This window comes from Rhinopithecus bieti, unplaced genomic scaffold (genome assembly GCF_001698545.2).
Source record: "Rhinopithecus bieti isolate Rb0 unplaced genomic scaffold, ASM169854v2 scaffold_16604, whole genome shotgun sequence".
Lineage (NCBI taxonomy): Eukaryota > Metazoa > Chordata > Mammalia > Primates > Cercopithecidae > Rhinopithecus > Rhinopithecus bieti.
This window is the reverse complement of record NW_016808859.1, coordinates 1,023,191-1,032,601: the sequence shown is the minus strand read 5'-3', so window position 1 is coordinate 1,032,601 and position 9,411 is coordinate 1,023,191. Positions and strand designations below refer to the sequence as shown.

Sequence of the window (9,411 nt, the reverse complement as noted above, 5' to 3'; positions counted from 1 at the left end):
AATAACACAGGTAGCTAATATTAATTGAATTTTTCTTATGTGCCTGGCACCGTTCTATGGGTCTTGTGTGAATTAATTTACTTAATCCTCACAATAGTGCTATGCAGCAAGTACTACTTTTATCATTTTTATTTTGCAATTGAAGAATTAGAAGCCCAGAGAGGTTATTTTCTCAAAATTAAGTAGCAGCATCAAAATTCAAACTCAGGCAAACTAATTCCCATGCCTTTGTTTTTTATTTGTGTGAAATGGAAAGGAGATCTCTTTAAAAAAGGATATAGACTTTTGCAATGGAATATGTTCATTCAGGGTCCAATTAGGAGACAGATAACAGCATTTTGAATAGGGAAATTTTAACATAAATAATTATCTATACAGAGGGGTTAACTTAGTAAGAGGAGTAAGGAAAACTCTAAAGAGTATAGGAATGAATGACAGATGCAGGGAGCAGTGAATTCTAAATGTAGAATTTAGAATCTACATTTCCTTATATCATCAATGAGAGAATCTAAGGTAAAACAAAGAGAGCCTCTGCTCACACCAAGCCTAATAGATTTACCTTATTGGAGACATTGTGTCTGAAGTCCACTATATAGTAGAGAATTTCTCTGAGATGCCATAAATGAGCTGGCAAAGAAACTACCTTCCAGGATGAAGGCAAAACTCACAGAGAAGGCACCTGTTTTGTGCTGCAGGTAAAACCTACTGAGGTTATGGACTATGGATTTTCCCATGCACCGCTAGCCAGGAAGCTGTAAGAAAGGATCTGGATCAGTTAGAAAAATCCGTTCTACTTTCAGTGGTCCTTTAAGAGCTTAACTCTATGTCAGTTAGCAAAACTGAAATGTTTACAGTATCTAGCTACAGTCCCATAAAAGCAGAGCAAAAATGAGTGGGTTTGTAGCCAAGTGGCAATAAGCTGATAACTGATATATAGCAACTGAAGATTTTATAAGCCCTAATCATATAATAATATAATGCCCAACCATATGCTATTCAACTTAGCATACTTTATATAATACTTTATATAAAGCATGATACTTTATAGGGAAGCAAGACAATGATATTTTATATAAAAACTTAATGACAAATAACAATGTTTTGGTTTTCCCCTAGTGTCTAGATTGATATGTTTACAAGTACACATCTATGAGCGCGCACGTGCACACACACACAAGTATCAAATTATTTCAGACAAATGTTTTGTGCTCCTATTTACGTGACTTAAGCATGTACTTTGTTTTTCTGTTGGGGAATCTAGCAATGAAGGCATCTCTTCTCCAGTTTCAAGATTTAGAATATAGGTAAGCAATGCAATTCCTATAAAACATCTTTCCATTTACCTTTTCTTTCTTTCTTGTTTCTTTTTTCTGTTTTCATATCTAGGGGTGATTTATCAATCTTTTTTTTTTTTTTGAGACGGGGCTGGAGTGCAGTGGCCAGATCTCAGCTCACTGCAAGCTCCGCCTCAGCCTCCGGAGCAGCTGGGACTACAGGCGCCCGCCATCTCGCCCGGCTAGTTTTTTGTATTTTAGTAGAGACGGGGTTTCACCATGTTAGCCAGGATGGTCTCGATCTCCTGACCTCGTGATCCGCCCATCTCGGCCTCCCAAAGTGCTGGGATTACAGGCTTGAGCCACCGCGCCCGGCCGATTTATCAATCTTAATGCTTGAACTCAATTTAAATTGTTGCTTCCCCTATATCATAATCCAGGTGTTTTAAAACAAAATTCTAAAACTGAAGCATTATGTTATATTTATGTACATGTTGTCTTCTTTCACTCTTTTAAGAGTAAGGATCATGGGTTGTTTGTCTTTTTTTTCCCCCAAAGCAAATTCAGAAAGCCTATAAAAAAAAGTTTACTTTTAAAAGTATATGGTTGACTTGTTCTTATCTACTCCATAGAACATCAATATCTCCCAACACTAAATCCCCAGACTCTAAAAGAACAAATTAAATCACAAAAGGATAGAAACACAAAAATACAGCAACCCAGTTTTTTTCTGTCTTGTAGTTGATAACTTAGTCTTTAATTAGGATGTTTGGTCTTTCAAATTAGAAAAGTCTTCAGGTTTCTTTGTCATTCTGAAGGATATCATTACTTTTTTATCTTCAATTTATGGAACTGAACTATACCAGAAAAGAGAACTATACCAGCAAGTCTGAGGATGAGAGAGAAAACATAATTACAATTATCATGGTCTGTATTTGTTACAGGAAGACTAGAATAAGTAAGAATTTGTTCAAAGAATACACATTAATATGTTTTAATTTTTCTGGAGAGGTTTTAACATTTTAAAAGAAGGAATAATTTGAATTAATCACTGCTAAGTTTCTTCTAGCTCAATTTCTATGATTCTGTTACTGAACAATGGGATAACTCGTTTTTTAATGAGCTAATAACACAAACTAGATATTGATGCTTCAGTTACTCAGTAACATATAAAAAACCTTAGGACACTGAAAAAGCATATCCATGAGGCTGAGTTTAATATACTTCTGATTATACACAGAGATATTTAAAAAATAGTGTAAAATGGTTTGTTTTGGAAATTGAAGAGTATAGCTTTTATTTCCAAATAGCAAAATTCCACATTCTACAGGACCAAAATTATACTATAATGTGCAACAACCTTCCTCATGTTTTACAAATTTAGTCTACTAAGTAGATTATAGAGTTCTCAAAATTTTTTTACCAATACATAATCCCATGATTATTACAAAGAACATACTTATACTTTTACTAAAGAAGGAATTGAAGTTTGGAGAGATTAAATGATTTGCCTAACTTTATTTAGAAGGTAGTAAATGGTAGTTAATAATCAAACCTAGAATGAGTGATTCCATATTTTATAGTTTTCCCATCACATCAAACTGTCTCTCATTGCTTGCTTTTTTTTCAATTCTTTTTTTTTTTTCAATTTTTTATTATCATTATACTTTAAGTTCTAGGGTACATGTGCATAACGTGCAGGTTTGTTACATATGCATACTTGTGCCATGTTGGTGTGCTGCACCCATCAACTCGTCAGCACCCATCAATTCGTCATTTATATCAGGTATAACTCCCCAATGCAATCCCTCCCCCCTCCCCCCTCCCCATGATAGGCCCCGGTGTGTGATGCTCCCCTTCCCGAGTCCAAGTGATCTCATTGTTCAGTTCCCACCTATGAGTGAGAACATGCGGTGTTTGGTTTTCTGTTCTTGTGGTAGTTTGCTAAGAATGATGGTTTCCAGCTGCATCCATGTCCCTACAAAGGACGCAAACTCATCCTTTTTTATGGCTGCATAATATTCCATGGTGTATATGTCCGAGATGTTCTTAATCCAGTCTGTCACAGATGGGCATTTGGGTTGATTCCAAGTCTTTGCTATTGTGAATAGTGCCGCAATAAACATTCGTGTGCATGTGTCTTTATAGCAGGATGATTTATAATCCTTTGGGTATATACCCAGTAGTGGGATGGCTGGGTCATATGGTACATCTAGATCTAGATCCTTGAGGAATTTTCAATTCTTAAAGTTGCAATACACAAAGGCAAAATAAAACTTTTCAGTCTATAGGTCTCTAATCTCTAAGAAGTAGATTATTAATTTATTAAAGAGCATATAAAAATATGTTGTAAGAGACTAAAGTATTTTCAGGAATTCTTTAGTGTTTACATAATGCAAATAACAGTTGTTATTGCAAAGGACAAACTGTTTCCAATAAGAGACACCTCAACAAGCATCATATTAAGACACTTAATCTTTACTCCTTGTTCTTTCTTGAGTATTTCTAGGCTGAAAGTTTACTTTACAGTAAGAGTGAGAATTCTTAATGCTTAGTAATCTGTAAACAATCAGTTTGTTTAATTTAATTAATTCTTGAGCTGCCTCAAAATATTTTGTATTGTCACAGGATATTTTATAAAATCAAATCAGACATTGGATTCTAGAATAAAAAAGAACTATTTATTTGAGAAAGATTGTATTCCCTGTATTACATCTGAAAAAGATTTATCATTAAATTCATCCAGCATTATGATGGGCATAACTTCTGGCTTTGGAGGTCTTAGTTTGATAAAAAGTCATAAAATTTCAGTTTAATGTACCGTAATTCCATTACTTATTTATTTAGGGCATGCCATGACCCTCACCTAGTAAGGTCTTATGTCAAATTCACACTAAGCAGATATCATGTAAATGCAACTGTGTAATTAAAATTGGGAGATATCCCTGTAAAGAAATAGAACTCAAAGACTATGTGAAGGAGCTGCTTAATTCAAAGAATGTCATGAATATTGCTCTGAGGCTGTTCTTGAAAAGTAAAAATAAATGCATACTCTTAGAGATAATTTTCTCTAGGACATAAAAGACCTTATGGGATTATTTTTTCCTAGCAAGAGTTCTCATCCCATTCAACATAAAGCTTTTCTAGGATTTATAAGACATCATTCTTACAGATATATTTTTCTTTGGTTTGAACTTGATGTACATTACAAAGTTATGTATTTAGTAAATACATTACCTAAAAAAATTAACAATAGTTCATTCAGAACTTAGAAGAAGCACAATAAATAGTATATTGGTTGTAAATAGTAATAAAATTTTAGACAGCTGTTATAGAATTCTACATCTAGAGTGCAGAAATATTTCAAAATAAAAATCATCACGTTATAAATATGAAAGACATTAGTGTTAACAAATAATTTCCTATCACTTCAAAATTATTAAAGAAATGTGTGATTTATAACCAGATGAAAGTACACTAATCTGCTATTGAAATTTTGAGAAAAACACATGAGAAACTCAAAATACCTAAACAAACGATATATGTAAAACTGAATAATAAAATATCAGAGAATTTTTCTAAAATATGACAAAATTAAAGTGTGATTCTTAACATTTATTGAGATAAATTTCATTTTAGTCTGCATGACTCATACCTATTTTTTGTTACTCTTCAATATGCAGCTTGATGAATTGTCACAAAGTAGAACCCATCTGCTCAAGTCAGAAATAACTCAAATAACTACCCTCCTTCATATCCCACAAGGTAACTACTATTCTGCTTTCTAATAGGGTAGTTTTGTCTTTTCTTACAGTTTGTATAAATTGAATCTCACTCTGAAAATATTCTGTATCTTGTACTCAACATTATTGGAGACACATCCATATGTTGCTTCTCACTTTCACAACTGTGTGAATATACTATGCATTGTATCCTTTATCAGTGCTATGTAACAAAACTCCAAAAAACTCAGTAGAACAAAGCAATAATTTAATTACTTCTGATTCCCTGTGGTAGAGGAATAGGGACAGGTCACATTGAGGATAATTTGTTTCTGCTGCACAGATGTCAAGGGCCTCAGCAGGGAATACTTAAAGGTCAAGGGTGCCGGAATAGCTGGGGTTGGAGCCCTTTGGAAGATTCTTCACACATGTGCTTAACAGTTGATGCTGGGCGCGGTGGCTCACGCCTGTAATACAAGCACTTTGGGAGGCCGAGGCCGGTGGATCACAAAGTCAGGAGATCAAGACCATCCTAGGTAACACAGTGAAAATCCGTCTCTACTAAAAATGCAAAAAATTAGCTGGGCGTGGTGGTGGGCACCTGTAGTCCCAGCTATGTGGGAGGCTGAGGCAGGAGAATGGTGTGAACCCAGGAGATGGAGCTTTCAGTGAGGTGAGATCACGCCACTGCACTCCAGCCTGGGCGACAGACCGAGACTCTGTCTCAAAAACAAAACAAAACAAAACAAAAAAACAGTTGATGCTGGTAGTCAGCTCCAACTCACATCGGGAAGTTGTCTGAAATATGATATGTGGTCTTTGGGCAGGCTACTTTGGGTTTCCACATGGCAGGGTGACTGTTTTCCATGAGTGATTTCCTAAGAAATCAAGTTGAATCCATGACATCTTTATGATCTAGCCTCAGGTCACACAGCATCACTTGCTCTGTACTTTATTTTCAAAGACAGCAACAAAAGAACAACCAGATTTTAAGAGAAAGATTTACAGAAAGCAACATTAGATTGGAGGTGTGTCAAGATCATGTTGTAAGAAGGGCACGTGTGATAGAAGATACTTTTGCAACTGTCTTTAGAAAATATAATCTGCCACATCCTGTATTCAAATGGACTATTAGGAGTAATGCTGTTATGAAGATTCTTATACATATCATTTGCTGTACAGTGTATACATTTTTTGGAAAGGATAGCCTAGAAATAGAATTTCTGGGTCATAGCATGTTTCAGATTGTGTTCTGAAAAACAGAGACTGGAACAAATATTCAAATACATTTGATTTATGTGTAGGGAGTGCATTTTAGAAACTCTTACCAGGTAGTGAGGGAAGCAGAATAGGGAGGGGTAAAAGCCAATCTAGAACGTCATCACAAATTAAGTTATGCCTTGGACTCATGCACAGGAAGGTCTGAAGTATATGTTGCATTGCAGAGTCGTCTCCCCTTCAAGCCAAGGGAGGCAGAATTCTGTAATATGTAAGTTGATCACCTTCTGTGAGTTGTCTACTGCATGGAGTGTGGTGAGGGGACTGGCAGCAAGAGAGACCCTCTCTGCAGTGGTGTCTACTGTCAGGTAAAGGAAGGCAACTCTCCAAAGAAAGAAGTGATTGAGAACCAATTAGGGGGCAATACTCACACTGTCTGGAAGGGGAGGAGGGGGCGGGCATTTATAGTCCTCACAGGGAGATCTAGGAGGAAGCACTAATTTCGTGTACCATGGAGCACTCTTTCCACGTGAATGTCACACTAAATATATTATTTTCACAACAGTATCTGGATTCTAGTTTGTCACAATTTCTAAAAAAAATAATGAGAGGAGCATGAGTGGTATGAACTACCAGGTCCTGCTGTGCAGTTGCCTCCAAGGCTCTGGCTATTGCTTATCTCCTCTTTCCCCCACCCCCACATACTCTCAACCCCTTTTCCCCACTCCCTTGGCTAGAACTTCTAGTTTCTGTGGCTTGCCTGGTGTAGTCACCCAGGTGCTCATCTCTGAGGTGTCAAGGACCCCCATTATCATACGCTTTGCATTATGTTGCTACATTCACTAATTTTCAGTTACAACCGATCATGGGGTTAAAAAAAAAAAAAAAAAAGCATCTCTGTTGATAACGGTGGCAAACATACTCCTCCCTGCTTGCATTATGCAGCTAAAGCCTTATCCCCTCCTGAGTGTCAGGGCCAATTACCCTTGTCAGTGTGGTAATTTCTTCACTTTTTAAATCTGCTGCTCTACTGACTCAAGGTGAATAGACCAGGCAATATCCAAAATTTTAAGTTCAGCGAACTTCTTACTGTTTCCTCTGGTGGAAGCACTCTCTTTGGAAAACCAAGGTTTTCTGCCCAAATGATAAAAGTACAAATTCCCTGAGTCACTGGAAGTGATGGTAAGCCATGCCACTATGACTTACGACCTTTACTTCCTACACTTAGGCAATCTACCTACTGAGTCAAACGTTTCATTTAGTGGTCATTGGTTTAGGGAGTACAGCTGTATCCAGGAGAAGTGTGTCTTATTTTTGATGGTGTCATTGTTAAGCTGATGCCTCAGCTTCATCTTTATGAGGCTATTACACTACTGTAATAAGCCAGCATCTACTGGTGGGTGTGGTATGTGGAAGAACCAGTGTATTTTATGGTTATTATTGGCATCTTTTTTGCTATAAGGTACGCTTCGTTCCGACGTGATGCTATGTGGAATTCCATGTAAGGGAACCAGGTAGTCAGAAAGCCCACAGATAGTGGTTCTACATGAAATGCAAATCAACACTGGAATTCTGTCAGTTCTGGTCAGAATTGATGGCCGATCAAACTTTGCAGGATGGAAGGAGTCTGATGAAACCAGCTTGACAATAGGTTACTGGCAATCTTCTGAGGTATGAATCCAGACCTGGGGTTCAGCATTCATCACACTGTTAACTTCTCAAGCATTCAGCAGGGGCAATTGCCAAATTATCTTTGGTGAGAGGGATTCCATGTAGTTGGGCTCATGTGTAGCCTTCAACTCTGGCATCATGGGTACTCCATTCACTGTGCTCACTGTGCCTAGGTGAAACTGGAGTCTGGACCACCTGTTCACGTGGCTTAGTTGTCATGTTCTGGAAAAGTCCTGGCTGGGTTTCAGATGTACTATCTCTGTCACAGCCCGAGTAAACAACATGGGAGTGGGTGGGACAAAAAGTATGTGTATGTGCATATTTGGTAGATAATGCCTAGACCAATGGATAATCCAATTATAAGGGTACACGAGTCAGACCGGGTACAGTGGCTCACGCCTGTAATCCCAACACTTTGGGAGGCTGAGGCCTGCGGATTACAAGATCAGCAGATCGAGACCATCCGGGCTAACATGGTGCACCCCTGTCCCTAATAAAAATATAAAAAATTGGCCGTGCATGGTGGCAGGCGCCTTGTAGTCCCAGCTATTCGGGAGGCTGAGGCAGGAGAATGGCGTGAACCCGGGAGGCGGAGCTTGCAATGAGTCGAGATCTCTCCACTGCACGCCAGCCTGGGCGACAGAGCGAGACTCTGTCTCAAAAAAAAAAAAAAAAAAAAAAAAAAAAAAAAAAAAAAAAAAAAAGAGTACACGAGTCCTATACACTCCACCAAAATTCATCAATACGTCACCATACCTGGTTAGCCTTTTAATGTTAATTACTGTGATTGGTGTTTAAAGGTACTGCTTTTTGTTTTTATTATAGTTCTCTGTGGTTGTTCATATTCTCTTTGGCCTTTTAAATAATCTGTTTTGTAATGGCCTGTTCATATCTCTTGACTATTTTTCTAATTGTATTCACTATCCCTTTTCCCTGTTTTGTAAGTGTTCTTGATATATTCTGGATACAAGACCTTTGTCATTTAATCGTGTTGGGAAAAATCTTCTACCAATATGTAGCTTGCCTTTTCACTCTCTTAAAAATGCCTTTTAGTGAACAGCAGTTCTCAATTTTAATTTGGTGCAACTTGTCAATCCTTTTACATACAGTTATTATACTTTATCTTGTGCTTAGGAAACATTTGCCTACTCAAAATCATAAAGATAATCTCCTTTGCCTTTATTGTTTCTGTGGGCAAATATTTATGCAAATATTTTAGTTTTATTTTTTATATTCTGACCTACAGCCCACACAATTTCACATATCTTAGAGAGCCTGAAGTAGAGGCCACATATGAATGAATTTGATGAGTAATATATTTAGTATGCTCTTATTAATTAAATACTCCTCATTCTATTTTAACAGATTTTAATGGCAATGTAATTCAGCAATTCATAGGCTAATTTGAATTGACTATGATATGTCGTGGCTACTTTCTGATAAGGAAATCTGTTTGAGTAAGTTAGAAACCATCCTTTCACAATAGGATAGTTTTTTGGTAATAATAGGCAATTCATGCATCATGT

General features: G+C 37.1%; 1 long non-coding RNA gene across 1 annotated transcript; it reads left to right on the top strand.

Moving 5' to 3' along the window:
• The first annotated feature begins 565 nt into the window (after positions 1–565).
• On the top strand, positions 566–5,040 carry LOC108539163 (uncharacterized). Its single transcript, XR_001888292.1, has 3 exons — positions 566–695; positions 1,262–1,304; positions 4,958–5,040. It is a non-coding gene; the product is annotated as an uncharacterized LOC108539163 (long non-coding RNA).
• The last annotated feature ends 4,371 nt before the right edge of the window (positions 5,041–9,411 follow it).